This window comes from Kogia breviceps, chromosome 16 (assembly GCF_026419965.1).
Source record: "Kogia breviceps isolate mKogBre1 chromosome 16, mKogBre1 haplotype 1, whole genome shotgun sequence".
Taxonomy (NCBI): domain Eukaryota; kingdom Metazoa; phylum Chordata; class Mammalia; order Artiodactyla; family Physeteridae; genus Kogia; species Kogia breviceps.
The window spans coordinates 22,362,959-22,379,679 of NC_081325.1; the positions used below are offsets into that span (position 1 = coordinate 22,362,959).

Below are 16,721 nucleotides of genomic sequence, written 5' to 3' on the forward strand. Positions count from 1 at the left end.
AATCCATATGGAGAAGCAGAGACGAGAGATGGAGAAAGAGACCTAGAAGCTTGGCAGACCTTAATTTCTGTAGCTTTCTGAAGCCCAGCCCAGCCACATTCCTGTGCTTGTGGACCAGGAAGTAACATCGTATCTTTACAACAAATCCTTGCCTTTTCATTTCTGTCTTACTCAGTTGCAGATTACAGCACACTAGGCTCATTTAATGGTGCAAATCCCCCCTCCTTTTCCTCTTTCATCTTCAACCTCCACTTTCTTACCTCAATCCCACCGCTTAAAAGCAATCCATTGTGACTATAACACAAGTTGTTTATCCATTTTCCAACGGATGGACATTTAGGTTGCTTCCTTTTTATTTTTGTTTTTATTGTTTAAAATTTGGGCTGCGACATGTGACTTGCAGGATCTCAGGTCCCCGACCAGAGATTGAACCCAGGCCACAGCAGTGAAAGCACCAAATCCTAACCACTAGACCACCAGGGAACTAGCTGCTTCCTTTTTAAAAAAATTTAAAATTTCCTTTTTTGCTATTTCAAAGAAAGCTGCTAACAATATTCTTGCATATGTCTACAAGTGCACATAATTAAGAATCTTTAGGGTATATTTCTAGGAGTGGAATTACTGAGTTGGAAGTTACTATTTTAACATTACAAGATAATGGCAAATTGTTTTCTAAAGCATTGTACTAGCTTGTGCTCCCACCACCATTACTAATCAAATAAATGAACAATTTTCTACTCTTAATTTTCTGGATTCATCTCTCCTTTCCAGACTTCTACTGGGTAAATTGAATTAAGACCTTTAATTATATTTACTTTGTTGGTACCCATCTGTAGAGAAATTGTCGAGTTGTCCACGGCTTGTAACGTTAGCTTCTGATAGTAGATGTCTCTTCGGGTACCCGGTGCTAACATCCCCGCCTGGCTGGCTCCTTTGTTGGTGCCCATCTGCAAACCAATTATACTTTGGCCAGCTTTTAATTTTCCTTCATCAAAACATCTTGTTTGTTTTTCTGCATGCTTAACTCCAATGTCAATGGTTGTATGGAATCCTTTTGTTTTAGCCAGACCTGCTAGGGCCACCAGCGTAGTCTGAACCTGGGTCATGTTTCCATTCTCAAAAAGATCATTTGCTTCAAATATGTCATGTGGCTTCATACCATAAGCCTGAATAGTTTTGATAAAGTTGCCAATATTCTCCAACTGAGGCCAGTTTAATGAGGGCTCAGTGACCTTCTTCACTGAGCCTGGCTGTAGCTTGTTTATGAGTTCACAGAGGACTATGCCATCTTTTAGGCCCAGCTGAAAGTTGGTGCCAATGCTCATGCTGGTCACCTCTTCTTTTTTTTTTTTTTTTCTTTTGTGGTACACGGGCCTCTCACTGTTGTGGCCTCTCCCGTTGCAGAGCACAGGCTCCGGATGCGCAGGCTCAGTGGCCATGGCTCATGGGCCCAGCCGCTCTGCGGCACGTGGGATCTTCCCGGACCGGGGCACGAACCCGCGTCCCCTGCATCGGCAGGTGGATTCTCAACCACTGCACCACCAGGGAAGCCCATGGTCACCTCTTCTATCCAATTGTGAAGATCTTCTTCTGCCTGATGATCATACTTGGAAGCAATCTTGTTCTTGACTTCGGCCGAGAGCCCATAGGAAGGGCCCTTGTTGAAGTGGGTCATGATGATTCGGTAGGCGGGAAGAGGCTGAGCTCTGGTCCGGGGGTTTCTCGCACTTGGCTTCCCAGCTCCTGGCCCCGAGGAGTGGCCGCACCGCAAGATGCTCGGAGCTTGCTCCCCTGGGCGGCGCAGGAATCGCCCGGACTTGGCGGCGGGGCGCGGGTGGTGCCTCGGCTACTCAGTCGGACTGTCTATGACATTTAAACTTTGAATCCTATTTTTTCTAATATTAAAATTGGTATCTTGGTTATCTTTCAGTTCCCATACCTTAATCTTTTCCCATCTCTTTATGTTTTATCTGTCTCGATCCTTTTTAAGTGTGTCTCTTCTTGTGGTTAAAATGTTACTAGATCTTATTTATTTTTTTAAGACTCTACCTTCTAAATGGTGAGTTCAACATTTTCATTTATTTCTGGCTTTTTTTTTTGACATTTTATCTTATATTTTCTGCATTTTAATTTTCTGGATTCATCTCTCCTTTCCAGACTTCTACTGGGTAAATTGAATTAAGACCTTTAATTATATTTACCTTTCCCTAGCACTTTCTTGCACACAAAAAAATCTGTCTTTCCCCCACATAAGACAAGTATGATACCACATTCTCGCTTTCCTCTGGTTGGTCTCCAGCCAACCCTGCTTCCTTCTCCAACATGCTGGGGATCACCTGGCTTTAGTTCTAGACTGCAATCATCCGAAGAAAGAGAAGATCCCTCCTTCTTTCTGAGTGTCCTCCAGCACCAGATCACAAGCACTTTTTCTCTCTCCCAAAGAGGGAGATGAGAAGAGCTCTCAATTGTCTTTGTAGGTCTCTAGGTCCATACACTTTTTCTCTATAGCATTTATTAGCATCAAAATTCTATATATTTTACTTATTTATTATCTGTCTCCTCCTGTTACAATGTTAAGCTCTTTAAAAAAAATTTTATTTATTTATTTATTTATTTACTGGCTGTGTTGGGTCTTCGTTGCTGTGTGCGGGCTTTCTCTAGTTGCGGCGAGATTGTGGTGGCTTCTCTCGTCGCAGAGCACGGGCTCTAGGCGCGCGGGCTTCAGTAGCTGTGGTGCACGGGCTCAGCTGCTCCGCAGCATGTGGGATCTTCCCGGACCAGGGATCGAACCTGTGTCCCCTGCACTGGCAGGCGGACTCTCGACCACTGCGCCACCAGGGAAGTCCCCAAGCTCTTTAAATTTTAATAAATTTACGGAATTGTTCCATCATTATTGTAATCCAGTTTATCAGGGCACGGGGTGGCCTGGGAGAGGAAGCTAGCAGCCTTTGAGAGTTTCACCTTCTGAAGTTCCATCTTTTTGCTTAGGCCAGCTTGAATTGGTTCTTGTTATTTGCAGCCACAGAGTCCTAACAGCAGCATCTATCGATTTGCATGTCATAGCATTCAGTTGTAGACACCAGGTTTTGTGGACAGAAAGTTATTATGGAACTACCTCATGCACTCTTCTTTCTAATTTGCACGTATTAAGAAATTTGTAATGCAAGCATGCAAGGTTACTAGCACACCCCTTCTCTGACATTTTTACTCTAAAATAGTCAAGGGGGATTTCCCTGGTGGCGCAGTGGTTGAGAGTCCGCCTGCCGATGCAGGGGACGCGGGTTCGTGTCCCGGTCCGGGAAGATCCCACATACCGTGGAGCGGCTGGGCCCGTGAGCCATGGCTACTGAGCCTGCGTGTCTGGAGCCTGTGCTCTGCAACGAGAGAGGCCACAACAGTGAGAGGCCCGCGTACCACAAAAAAAATAATAATAATAAAAAAATAAAATAAAATAGTCAAGGGAAGAAATTACTGAATTTTCTAGATCTTGGCCCACAGCTCTTCTCTGAAAGAGTCATCAAGTTTTGAAACTCTCCTCCCCATTTTCTATAGTATTGACATCAAAGTTCTGAGTAATTACTGAAAAGAGTTGAATTTGGATCTTATAACTTAACTTTTCTAGTCATTATTTTGAAAAGCATCACTTATAGCAAAATAATGAAAACTGAAGGACAAAAAATTTACAAGGAGGATCCTGTGTGTGATGGTGACAGGATGGTGATAACTAAGCATCAAGAAGTGTCAAGTGAGCACCTTCTCTATGCTAAGTACTGACATTAAAGATACAATGAGAATAAAATATGGTCCCTGCTTTTGGATGGCTTACGACCCAGTGAAGAAAGCATGCATGCATTGTGGTAGGCATAAATCTAAGACAGTCTCCAAGATACCAGTCCCTGGTGTGCAAACACCTTCTCCCATCTAGTAAATTAAACAATAATCTAGGTACTGCTGTGAAGAGATTTTGATGATGTAATTAACATCCCAAACCAGATGACTTGAAAATAGGGAAATTTTATCCAGATGGGCCTGACCTCATTACATGATCCATTCAAGTCAGTGTCTAGAGGTCAGAGACGGGGAAGTCAGAGACTTTAGGTGTGAGAGGAATTCAGAGTGAAGAAGGTTCTTCATTGAAGATGGAAGGGACCATGTAGCAAGGAATGTGGGCGGCCTCTAGGAGATGGGAGCAACCCCTGAGAGGAAAGAGGGACCTCAGTCCTACAACCACAAAGAACTAAATTTGGCCAAGAACCTGAATGAGCTTGGAAGTGAATTTTTTTGCCTCTAGAAAGGAACACAGGTGGGCCAGCACCTTGATATACATCATATAAGACCCTGAGCAGAGAGTCCAATCAAGCCTGTCCAGAGTTTTGATCTGTAGAACTGTGAGCTCATAAATGAGGGTTGCTTTAAGCTGCTAAATGTGTGGCAATTTGTTATACAGAAATAGAAAACTACTACATGCACAAAAAAGAGAATAATAATAATATAAGAAAGCTTTTGTGCAAGACATGCTGCTGTATTACATGTGGAGCTGTAACTGTCTCCATGTCAGGAGACTATGTGTGCAGATAACGTGGAAGATTCTGGAGGATATTTTGAGAGTCTGGGTTGTTGCATAGTTAAGAGCTTAGGCTTTGCAGTCTATGTGACCAGATTAAAATCCTGACTCCATCTCTTATAAGCTGTTTGATGTTCCATAAATTACATACTATCAAGGAATGTTCTGAAAAGTAAATGAAATACAAACACCTACTTGAATGGCCAAAGTCTGGAAGAGTGACTACACCAAATGTTGGTGAGGAGGTGGAGCAACAGGAATTCTCATTCATTGCTGGAGAGAATGTAAAATAGTACAGCCACTTTGGGAGTAGCTTGACGGCTTCTTACAAAACTAAACATACTTTTACCATATGATCTGGCGATTGCATTCCTTGGTATCTACCCAAAGGAGTTGAAAACTTATGTCCAGACAAAAACCTGCACATGGATATTTATAGAAGCTTTATTCATAATTGCCAAAATTTGGAAACAATCAACATGTCCTTTAATAGGTAAATGGGTAAATAAACTATAGTACTTCCAGACAATGGAATATTATTTAGCACTAAAAAGAAATGAGCTAACAAGTCATGCAAAGAAATGGAGGAACCTTAAATGCATACGTGTCATTATACATTTATCCAAACTCATAAAATGTACAACACCAAGAGTGAACAATAAGGTTAGCCAAGGACTTTGGGTGATCATGATGTGTCAATGTAGGTTCATCTTTTGTTAAAAAATACACTGTTCTGGTGAGTGATGTTGATAATGGGAAGGGTATACATATGCAGGGTATGTGGGAAATCTCTGTATCTTCCTCTCAATTTTGTTGTAAACCTAAAACTGTTCTAAAACAATAAAGTCTCAAAAAAGAAGAAATAGTAAATGAAATAATGCTTACAGAAGACTTAGTGACCACAGAATGGAGATATTTTATATACAGATATATTTCTAAAAGGAGTATTTATTAAGTTAAATGCTAAATAATTACTGTTTGCTAGAATTTTCCCTAAGAGCTATAGAATGTTTGTCTCGAAAGGCACTCTGTGATATAAGGGTTCTACGGTTCATTTCCCCTCTCCTGTACTGTATTCAAAGTGCTCCTGGACGAATTATAGGCTCTGAGAAATCCTGCAGTACAGAAACCTGTTGAACTTTGTTAAACTCAGTTATTCATCAAACTTACTTGACTGCAGAACCCTTCAGTCGGGAAAAATATATCATCATCCATGAGAGCAATTTCTGTGGAGCTTACAGATGTAGATAATTCACTCATTCAACCAAAAACACTGAGCACTGGGCAGCAGGCACTCTGCTCGGGGCTCACAGGAAGAGTCGGGTCTCCTGTTTCTTCACACTTAACACACCCGCAGGGGAGCCAGACACTACCAAATAATCATCAAACACATTATTTAAAACTGCAATAAGTGCGATGAAGAAGTGAAGGAAACTTGAGAGAATAGCATTTAGACTGAGAGAGCGTCAGGGAAGATCTTTTTTGACAAAGTGATGTTTAAGCTGAAGTCTGAAAGATGGGTAGAAGCCAATCAGATATGGAGTGGGGAGAAGCATTCTGGGCAGGAAGGGAAGACGGTGTGTGTAAATGCCTTCCAGAATCTGGAAACGGCACATGGGGGATATCAACAATATTAATTTGCAGAAAAAGATCAAGGTTTCAGGTTTGGACATGATTATCTTGAGATGCTGTGACATAATAAGAAACATACATTTGTTCTTAGCTCCTGGTTCCTGGTGCAAAGCTTCTAAAATCCTTGTAACTTCCTTGTTATTCACAATAAGTCCTTCCGCCACACCTGAGTTTATGCTAATGCAGTGACTCTTGGAGGATGGGAGTGGTTGTCAGAAGAACTAACCTTGTGACCAGGGAGTAGGAACTTTCAGCTCTCCACCCTGCCTCTGGGGAGGGGTGTGGGGGCTGGAGATTGACTTAATCACCAGTGGCCAATTAATTAATCAATCATGCCTACGTAATGAAGCCTTAATAAAACCCCTAAACAACAGGGTTTAGAGAGCTTCTGAGTTGGTGAATACAAGGAGGTGCTGCTGAGACCGGAGGGAAGGGGGCGGGGCACAACCATTAAAAGAATGACAGAGCTGTTGAGGATACAGCATAAACTGGTTAGAACCAATTAGGCCCAAGATGGAGGAAGACTGAACTTCCAGTAGACCTTGAGCCTCATGATACGCTCATCATAACACATTAGCATCTGCTGAATAACACACTCGCAGGCGCCATGACAGTTCCGAGGCCAAGCGTAAAAGGCCAAAATGCGGGCGACGGCCCAATTCTGGGAGAGCCCCGCCCCTTCCCCAAAATATTATAGTAGAATAATTCTCCCACTCCTTAGCCTGTGAAACTCCCCAGCCTGTAAAAACTAACCACCCACGCACTCCGCGGCCTCTTTGGCCTTAGGAGATGGCCCACACTCTGTCTGTGGAGTGTGCATCTATCTCCCAGGGCTGCTCTCACTTTCTGATATGGACCACATTCTGCTTATAGGATGTGCATCTCTCTAAATAAATCCACTTCTTACCTATCGCTTTGTCTCTCACTGAATTCTTTCTGCGCTGAGATATAAAGAACCTGAGCTTCATTAAGTCCTGAGATGAGTTGTGCGGTTTCAGCTGGAAGATTGTGGGTTTGCATCTCATCTGAGGTGCGACTGGGTTCGGGTCCCATCTGGGGTGTGGTTCTGTTAAGGAACCGTTGACAGAAACCGCGTGCCTTGAAATAGAGACACAAATGTAGAGAACAAACGTATGGACGCCAAGGGGGGAAAATCGCGGGGTTGGTGGTGGTGAGATGAATTGGGAGATTGGGATTGACATATGTACACTAATATGTATAAAATAGATAACTAATAAGAACCTGCTGTATAAAAAAATAAATTAAATAAAATTCAAATATTCAAAAAAAAAGAAAAAAAAAGAAAGAAACCGCCTGCCTTGGCCAGGCACGCTATAACGGCTTGCATGAGTTGTCTCACAACAGGAAGGAGAATTCGGGAGGGGCCAAAAGGAGGGAGGAGATGCCAGCCCATAATATGTCCTGCTAACCTCCCAGAAACGCACACACGGGAATCCATCTTGGCTGAGAGATGCACGCACCACCAGGAAGGACCCAAGTCGCACCACATACGGGCAACAACAAAGATGACTGGCCAGAGATGACCCAGAAAGCCAACTCCATTACCATAAAACCTGAGGCTGTGAGCCACGTGGCAGAAAAGTTCTCCCGGGTTCCCTGACCCTGCTGCTCTCTGCCCAGGCGCCCCTTCCCAGTAAAGTCTTTTGCTTTGTCAGTATGTGTGTCTCCTCGGACAACTCATTTCCTAGTGTTAGACAAGAGCCCACTCTCGGGCCCTGGAAGGGGTCCCCCTCTGGTAACAGTTTCACTGGGAGGGTGGCACACCCAGAGCGGGCACACATCCATCCTTCCCCCCTGACTTCGCCTTATGCATCTCTTCCACTTGATTCTTCCTCAGTTGTATCCTCTATAAAAAACCAGTAATAGTAAGTAAAACGTTTCCCTGAGTTCTGTGAGCCATTCTACCGAGTTATGCACCTCAGAAGGGGGTCCTGAGAACCCTAACTTCTAGCTGATTGGTCAGAAGAACAGGTGGTCTCCCCCCCCTCCTCTCCCCGTCTCTCTTCTCCCCCCTCCCCTCCCCCTCAAAAAAAAAAAAAAAAAACAGGTGGCGACCTGGGACTTGTGATTGGTGTGTGAAGTGAGGGCCCTTGTGGGACCGAACCCTTAACTTGTGGCATCTGACGCTAACTCCATGTAGAGTGTCAGAACTGAAATGAGTTGTAGGACACCTAGTTGGCGTCCACAGAGAATTGGAAAATTGTTTGGTGTGGGGAAAAGAACTTACACATTTGGCATCAGAAGCAATGTGAGTCTAGAAAAACTTCCCCTTCAGATACTCATGAGATGGTTAAGCGGAGACGTCATAGGCAACTGGAAATGAGTTTGAAGCTCAGAAAATAGATTTAGGCTACATAGTTAAATTATAATTTGCTTATATTTCAATAAAAAATTATTAAAACTATAGCAACTGAAAAAAAATCACTGGTGGGTATATGAGAAATTAATCACCAAATTTTGTGCCTATTCTAACCAGGAGGAAAATGTCTGAGTGTGCCTTTAATTTAGTCTTATTTTCCTTAAAAAGAACAAAGCTTATTCTAGTGATTAAGGCTCTTAAAGCCCCCGGGAGTCCCAGCTGGCAGCCACAGTAGCTGTTCCAAAGCCAAAGAGGAAAAGTGTTTGTGTCTGCTTAAAAATGGAGTAATTAATGACGTGGGAAAAATATTTTTTCTTTATTTGCTTTTCAACATGATGGCTTTGCATGATAAAGGATAGAGTGTTAAGACTGAATACGAATGCCACAAGGGAAAAAAATATGTCAGCTGATATGTCTGTGTTGTATAAAGCATGCTCAGATGTTTAACAGATATGCTGCAGAGACCAAGATGGCATCTTGAAATATCTAGAGAATCCTCAAATTAAAATTCCTAGAAAATGAGAACATCCACAAGGAGCTTTGGGCATCTCAACAATACTAACAAAAATTGGGAAACTAGGGTTATTGCAAGGGGATGTGCTGGACAAATTTTCCTGGTAACAAAGCAATGGTGGGGATTTTTTTTTCTTCCAGGCAGAGGACATGGGAATATGCAGTCTAGCAGCACTGGAGATAAGAAGTGCTTGGCCCACATACTTTTTATTTTTTTTTAATTTATTTTTTATTTTTTCACATCCTCTTTAAGGGCTTCCTATTCATCCTTGAGCTCTCAGCTAAACTGCAAGGAAATCTAACTTGATCTTCAGCCATCCCCTTCCCCTCATCCAGATGAGGCCCCTGTCATAGGCTCTCAAAGAACCCAGCCCTTCTTTCACAGCATGTGATACCATTGTAATAAATCATTCATTATGTATAGGCATAGAGATAGTCCACAGCTCAGGTGAGCAAGAAATATAACTTAATTTATACTTCAAGATCCCATTCAACCACCGTGGTAGAAATATAGTTTCAGTCCACTTGGGGGTCCCCAAAGTTTCTCTAGTTCTGAAGGACTAAAGTTCTATAGTTGGAGAGAGGAAGGGGAGGAAAAGAAGTGTTGAGGGTGATCATTTTGTCTTTAGTGTCATCTGTCCCTGAAGCTGTCTGCTAAGATTCCCAGAGTCCTGTCTGGTTCTATTTCCTTAGGCACCTCGGCTGTTGAACAACAGCAGTCAGAGAGATCCTTGGAAAGCTCGGTGCCCTGCCACACCTCCTCTGGGGCAATGCACACAACCTCACTATTTCAAAGGGAGAAAGCAAGGAGAGGCAAGGAAATCACTAGAGAGAGAAAATATTGGTTAATTTTTTTTTTTTTTTTTGCGGTACGAGGGCCTCTCACTGTGGTGGCTTCTCCCGTTGCGGAGCACAGGCTCCGGACGTGCAGGCTCAGTGGCTATGGCTCAGGGGCCCAGCCGCTCTGCGGCATGTGGTATCGTCCCGGACCGGGGCACGAACCCATGTCCCCTGCATCGGCAGGCGGATTCTCAACCACTACGCCACCAGGGAAGCCCTGGTTAATATTTTTAAAATAGTAGTTCAAACATATGTTTACTCTCTGGGAATGTGTAGTGAAAGTTGTGTGGGAGATATAATTTGCCAGTCTTTACCTGCTCTGTAAGTCTAGTGTGGGAGCTTAAATCCCTTTAAAAAAATAAAAAATAAAATAAAGGGAAAAAAGTTTAAAAATACTATCCAAAAGGTGGAAGCAACCCAAGGGTCCACTGGTGAATAAACAAACAAAGTATCTACACATACAATAAGATCTTGTTTGGCCTTCAAAGGGAAGGAAATTCTGGGACTTCCCTGGCAGTCCAGTGGTTGAGACTCTGTGCTTCCACTGCAGGGGGCGTGGGTTCTATCCCTGGTTGGGGAACTACGATCCCACATGCCACGTGGAGCAACCGTTAAAAGAAAAACTGAATAGTTACTTGACTCTGGGTCTCAATGTAAAATGATAAATAAAGATGCTTTAAAAAAAAAAAAAAAAAGGAAGGAAATTCTATCACATGCTACAATATGGATGAACCCTGAGGACATTATGATCAGTGAAAAAGCCAGTCATAAAAAGACATACTGTGTGATTTCACTTACACGAGTGTAGTCAAATTCATAGAAACAGAAAACGGAATGGTGGTTGCCAGGGGCTGGGGGAGAAGGGAGTGAGGAGCTGTTTAATGGGTATAGATGTTCAGTTCTGCAAGGTAAAAGAGTTATGGAAATGGATGTCATTGATGGTTACACAGCAATGTGGATGTACTTAATGCCACTGACCTGTATACTTAGAAATGGTTAACTCTGCATGCCTGGATACAGGCTGCTTTACTAAGAGACACAGTACAGTGGCTTAAACAAGTCTCATGTTACATGTATATTAATCACAATAAAAAAATTATCCAAACACATGTGTAATTAGTTGTTTAACATCTTTCCCCGGAGCTAGAGTGGGATCTTGTCCATCTTATTCAGTGCTATGTGTTCACCATCTAGCACAGTGCTTAGCAGATAGGAGTAACCCTGTAGATATTTGTCAAGTGAATACATGGTCCTGGGAGCAGGACTCGGGGACAGATTATGCCTCAGGAAAGCAGTACTCCATATAATGACCGACCTACAAAACATTGGCAGGGGGTCACAAAATTTGCTACTGCTAATATTCAGTTGCCATACCATAGTGCCTGGATGTTCGTGAACACGAATCTTGATTAAATACAGAAAGAGGGAAAAGAGGTATTGTGTTACATATCTCTGATCACATTATTAATCACTTGGTTCCCTGTAGAAGAGGGCTTCTTCCTGAGAGAGCCTTTTAAAACAACGATGATTTTTTTTTTCGGTTTTATAATATTCATTGCATTTTCACAGATTAGCACAAACAAATGACATTTTAGCCTATAAGATTAGACCTAAAATGAACATGTCAGCCTTTTAATTATAGAAAATGAAAGAGAGAAAGGATGTAGCTGGAAGTGGGGAAAGAGGAGAGTTATAGGGAGCAAATGGATAAAAAGGTTGGTTCTGGGAATTCCCTGGCGGTCTAGTGGTTAGGACTCTGCACTCTCACTGCCAAGGGCCCAGGTTCGATCCCTGCTCAGGGAACTAAGACCTCACAAGCTGTGAGGTGCTGGCTGTAAGGAAGTTATCAATTGCCACTGAAGATAATATTTATTAAAATTAAAAATTCATATGCCTTTTGACCCAGCAAGCCCACACCTGGGAATCTATCCCACAGAGATAAAACCACCATAAAAACACATGTACGTGGATAGCTATTGTAGCATTATTTGTTGTGACAAGAAGCAGGAAACAAAGCCCAGGGCTGAATAATTTATGGCAGACCAACACCATGAATTATTATTCAGCCATTAGAAAGACTGAGTTAAATCTAAACCAATTGACTTAGAGAGATTTTTATGAGATTTTTGTTGAATGAGAAGAGAAAGATGCAGAAAAGTGTATATGACATGATCTCACTTTTGTAAAGCCCCCCCTCCCCACTGCCCATGACAAAAACCCTCCAAATCTCTGTATGTGCTTCTGTGAGCATGGAGAAAAATGTGGGAGAATGCATACTTGGTTGGTGACCTGGTTTGTGTGTTTGTTAGTGTGGGAATGGCTGGTGTTGGAGGGGAGGAAGAAAAGGAGGAAAGGAAGGAGGAAACCAAGTAGAAAAGAAAAAAGAGAAAGCACTGTACCAAAATAATAATAGCACACTATACATATTTATGTAAAATTATACGTGATAGGGAAAGAACTAAGTTAAAAAATTATGCAGGTCTTTCCTTAGGTCAAGGGCTGCTTTTTAGCTTTGATTCCATCATCTCTGAAATATTCATGTTACTAGCACAGGGAGTGACAGTCTTAAGCAATACTGACCTCTAAGAGAGATTAAGATTCTTGATCATGGCTGGCTTGCCTCTCTCTTGGCTGTGATGGGGGAAGGGCCTGCTGCCTGGCATGTGGGAGTCAAATTACTTATTTATAATAATAGACATTAAGGTGGTCCTCAGGACCCTACAAGAAGCTCCCACAGGTAAAACATGAAAATAGAGTGAGAAGGAAGAAGTATGGAAAAAACTCCTGGAGGGTACCATCTTTTATTCATTCTGAGGTCTAATGTAGATCCAGGGCATGAGAACCACCTTCACGTGTTCATCAAAGTGTTCTACCATATGATCTGTGATATATGATGAAAAGTATATACAGAGAAGAGGTAGATGGTGTGGAAGAACATCATGTGGTGGCTTTGGGGGCTTGCAACCCCCAAAAGCTTGCTTTGGGGTCAATCAGCCTTGGGTTCAAATCTGCATCTGTTGGCTATAGGCTGCTTTAATAAGAGACACAATACAGTGGCTTAAACAAGAAAATAGTTTAAGTGATTCTCATGTAATAATCCTGATCATTAGTTGAGGGCTGATCTGGTGGTTATGGAGATGCTCACCACTTTCATCCTGCTGTTGTTCCATCCTTTCATCCCTGCATCAGTAAAGACCATTCATCATTATATTTGCCTTCCGGGTTGCTAGTGGGAGGAAAAAGAATGGGGAGGGTGTGCTCCATTCCTTCTAAGGGCTACACTCAGAAGCTGAACACAACCCATTGGCCAGACTCTAGTCATATGATCATATCTAGCTGCAAGGGAGGCTGGGAAATGTGGTCTCTGGCTGGCATGCATGCAGTTAAAACTTCCATTGCTAAAGCATATAGGGAGACAGACATTAAGCCAAACACCACACAGCTATAGATTTATAAATCCTACCAAGTGTGCTCGCTTTGGCAGCACCTATACTAATAAATAAATAAATAAATAATAAATAAATAAAACCTATGAAGGAATGGTAGGGTGAACTCTGAAAGCATAAAAAGGAAGCCCTGTTCTAGTCTGGGGAGTCAGGGAATTGACTTGTTTCAGCAGAGATCTATAGGACCTGATTAGATGGAGCAAGGAAGAGGGTTTCAGGAGGAGAGAACAGCATGTACTAAGAAGAGGCACAAGGCATATTTGAGGAATTGAAAAAAGGTGTAATTGAAGCAAATACATAAATCCGTTCTCTTTCCAAGGATCTGAGGCTGGTTAGTGAAATATATTCTGATGTGCATACCTAATGGTCTAAAAGAAACCATTTATTTTCTGTGGCTTGGAAATATCCCACTGCAGTTCGTCTGGCAGCCCAGAGAAAGCTGACGCTGGTTTGGGAAGGTCTAACTATTCCTCATATAAGACCTGGGTAAATGAGTGAAATGTTTGAGTATGTTCCTTAGAAGAATTTGACAAAGTTGTGTGCCTGGTTTGTGTTATTTATGATTTTAAGTAACATTAGGACGTGGTCCTAGAAGTTTTGTCTATAATATATTGAAGTTCAGTGTTTTGAAAATCATTTGCCTTTTTGCATGCAAGGAACAAATTGGCATTTGGGTAAATGAATCCACCTTGCCATGTGGGAGGTGAGAGCAACAATAATCGTTGACTCACAGAGACTCATTTCCATACGCTGCACAGGAAAACTGGTTTCATTTACTTTAAAATTTCACCTCCTATTAAAGCCTTGTTAAGTGTGAGTCATAGTAAACTTGAGGTCCTAGAATTTGAGAGAGCCCAGTATAAAAAATTCATGAAATCTTTCTGCACTGTTTACTCCACTTTTCCTTATTGCAACTGGGTAATCGTTTATGTTTTTGTTTTTGAGTTTTAATGTGCTTCTCTCCTTTGCTTTCCCAAGGACATAACCTTCACCTTAGTAAAGGTATGTATCTGATTTGGAGGAAATGAAAATCTTTTATGGGAGGAAAGCTGAGAGAAAGACAGGGTAGTTTCCAATTATTGGAATTCAAAACCAGGATTTGGCAGCTAAGCTATTGTCTTTTTTTTTTAAGATTTAATTTTAATTTATTTTTGGCTGCGTTGGGTTTTTGTTGCTGCACGTGGGCTCTCTCTAGTTGCGGTGAGTGGGGGCTACTCTTCATTGCGGTGTGCAGGCTTCTCATTGTAGTGGCTTCTCTTGTTGCGGAGCACGGGCTCTAGGCTTGCGGGTGTCGGTAGTTGTGGCACGTGGGCTCAGTAGTTGTGGCTCACGGGCTCTAGAGCACAGGTTCAGTAGTTGTGGCACACGGGCTTAGTTGCTCCAAGGCATGTGGGATCTTCCTGGACTGGGGATCAAACCCGTGTACCCTGCATTGGCAGGCAGATTCTTTTCCACTGTGCCATCAGGGAAGTCCCTGAGCTATTGTCTTGAATACGGATTTTGTATGTTAGTATGTTAGCAACCCCAGGAAGCAGGCCCTGGTACAGTGTAGAAAACTATAGTGAAATATAAAAAAGATATCCCTAGGGAGGATCATCAGATAAAATACAGGATGCCCCATTAAATTTGAATTTCAGATAAACAAGGAATACTTTTTTTAGTATAAGTCTGTTCCAAATATTGTATGGGACATACTTATACCAAAAAAATTATTCACTGTTAATGTGAAATTCAAATTTAACTGGGCATCTTGTATTTTTATTTGTTAAACTTGACAGTCGTACCCCTAAGATCTAGGACAGCAAGGCAAGTAATACTTATACAGTAATAGGAAAGTAAGATGTGAGGGAAGCCTAGGGCATGCTAATCATACTGACCATCCATCCATCTTTGAAGCCCTTTTCTCTATTTGAGCAGAGCCTGTACTCAGTGTAGAATCAGAAAGTACCAGATACTTGCTTTCCCAGCCTTCCTTAAATATACATGAGGGCACCACTTGCCAGGCAGATACATCGACGCCAACTTTGATTCAAAAGCTGGTATTTGGAAGAAGCAGGTGCAGTGCAGAGTCAGTTACAGTGACGGCTGATGACAGTGACCTTGGCAGCATCCAGTGTCCAGTGTTGTCAGTGGAGTAAGCTGTGGGGTCCAGTGTCCATAGCAACAGCAGTGTCTCTAAGGCCTTATCCTGAGCATCATTCCTGGCTGCAGAGCCTCGGTGCCTAGTTTTGGAACTCCCTGGGACCCTGCAAGTTACCAAGGTCCTTCTGATGAGTTCCTTTGCTCCTTAACTACGTCATAGTCAGTTCTGTTCCTTGCATGTAAAAACTGTGCATCACAGTACTTGAAGTATGAAATATACGCCTCCTGAGGCTTGAGAAATTGTGGAGAGAACAATAAGAGGAGCGAGAGGAGAACAGAGTGGGCAGAACGGTGCCTGGTGAGGAGATGGGATATAGATCAGCTGGGGAGGGCAGAGGCCTTAGAGGACGCTCCTGTGCCGGTCTTCACCCATGGAGCGGCCCTGGGAGTTTGCAGCCAGTTCTGACTGCCTGATGGAGATCGTAAGGACCAGTGTCCATTCGGACTGCACAGCGTTTGTGCTCGCTGGGCTTTTAAATATTTTCTTTTTATTTTTCGTTTTCTAAACTTGTGGTTAAAAAACACATGACATACAATTTACCCTCTTGGGACTTCCCTGGTGCTCCAGTGGTTAAGGCTCCGTGCTCCCAAGGCAGGGGGGCATGGGTTCGATCCCTGGTTGGGGAACTAATATCCTGCACACCGTACAGTGTGGCCGAAAAAAAAAAAGTTGCCATCTTAACCATTATTAAGTTGAGTTCAGTAGTATTCAGTATATTCACAATGTTGTAAAGCAGATCTCTAGAACTTATTAGGCTTGGAAATCTGAAACTCTCTCCCCATTAGACAAAACTCCTCTTTCCCTCCCTCCCTCCAACCCCTTTCTGTTTCTACGAATTCGACTCCTCTAGGTCCCTCATATAAGTGGATTCGTACAGTATTTGTCCTTTCGTGTCTGGCTTATTTCACTCAACTTTATCTCCTTAAGGTACATCCACAGTGTTAGCATGTGACAGGATTTCCTTCCTTTTGAAGGCTGGATAGTATTCCACTGTATGTATAGATCACATTTTCCTCCTTCATTCACCCATCATTGGACACTTGGGTTGCTTCCACCTCTTGGCTATTGTGTATGAACATGACAGTGCAGATATCTCTTCAAGGGCTCTTAAATATTTTGAATTGCTCGTGGGTGCAACCATTTCATCTTGGTGAGGCGGAGGGAGCCGCCGAGGTTTAGAGGTCCAAAGCCTCCCTCAACTCC

The 16,721-nt window shown here is 42.6% G+C and overlaps 1 pseudogene; it reads right to left on the reverse strand.

The window, feature by feature from the left end:
* Positions 1-740: 740 nt before the first annotated feature.
* LOC131743313 (calponin-3 pseudogene) lies at positions 741-1,802 on the reverse strand (annotated as a pseudogene).
* Between the last annotated feature and the right edge of the window lie 14,919 nt (positions 1,803-16,721).